Here is a 934-nt window from a genome sequence, read left to right as displayed (position 1 = left end):
CCAAAAGCTACAGCTCTTGTTGCATAAGTCGTGCTTTACCTTGGTCTTAACCATCAAGAAGAAAAGTGTAAAAATGAAATATAAGAAATAAAGCCATGCTGTTATGTTGAGCTGTGGTGGACTCAGATCAACAATTTCTGACATTCATTTCCAGTCAAGCGGAAGACCCAATACTATTATGTGCTACTGGACTCTTTTAGAATATTTTGCTGAGTTTACACACCTATAATATTCAAATAACGGAACTTAGCCAAAAAAAGTCTATACAGATGAATGTCCATTTTGTATCTGTGTATTCAAAGTGATTGGGATAGATATATTGTTACATTCTGTTAATGAATAGAATGATTTGTTCTAATGGTGTTTGTAAATAGGATATCATGTCCGCATCCTGTACAGCAATTAATCACTAAGAAGAGTGTACATCATGTGTTAATTATTGAAACTGTGCTACTAATTTGAAAAAAATAAAAAATATATTAAAAAAAGTAATCAGAGCTATGTGCCCACTTCATCTCCAGAAGTAGACACTTGGGAAGTGGGAAGCTGATAGCACTAGAGCATCTAATGCCCAGTACTCACTTTAAGATATCCCATTTCCTTGCTGCATACAGTGAAACCTGAGGCCTGGCTGTCCCAAGGCCCCAGCCCTGGGCCTGCCCATCTGCAGCTGGTGTACCACGTCTCTGTCTTCTACACAAAGCCCGTGTGGGTGATGTGGATGAGGGGTGAGCAGGAGCTGCCTGAAACTCAGAGAGGGGATGAGCTGCCCAATGCTGATGACTCGTGTTATCTCCAAGTGATCCTTGATGTGGTGGTGCATTAGGCAGCTGCACTGTCTTGTAGAGAGAAGCACAGCAGTCTAGGAGGGCAGGACATTGTGCTCCAATGAGGTGATGAAGGACTGGGGCCTGGGCTGAAAAAACCGGGGAAG

The 934-nt window shown here is 42.1% G+C and overlaps 1 pseudogene; it reads left to right on the top strand.

The window, feature by feature from the left end:
• LOC101559836 overlaps positions 1 to 892 on the top strand; it is a 9,655-nt pseudogene extending 8,763 nt beyond the window's left edge.
• The last annotated feature ends 42 nt before the right edge of the window (positions 893 to 934 follow it).

The sequence above is a fragment of the Octodon degus genome, unplaced genomic scaffold (assembly GCF_000260255.1).
Source record: "Octodon degus isolate 3935 unplaced genomic scaffold, OctDeg1.0 scaffold00599, whole genome shotgun sequence".
Taxonomy (NCBI): domain Eukaryota; kingdom Metazoa; phylum Chordata; class Mammalia; order Rodentia; family Octodontidae; genus Octodon; species Octodon degus.
This window is presented reverse-complemented; position numbering and strand designations above follow the sequence as displayed.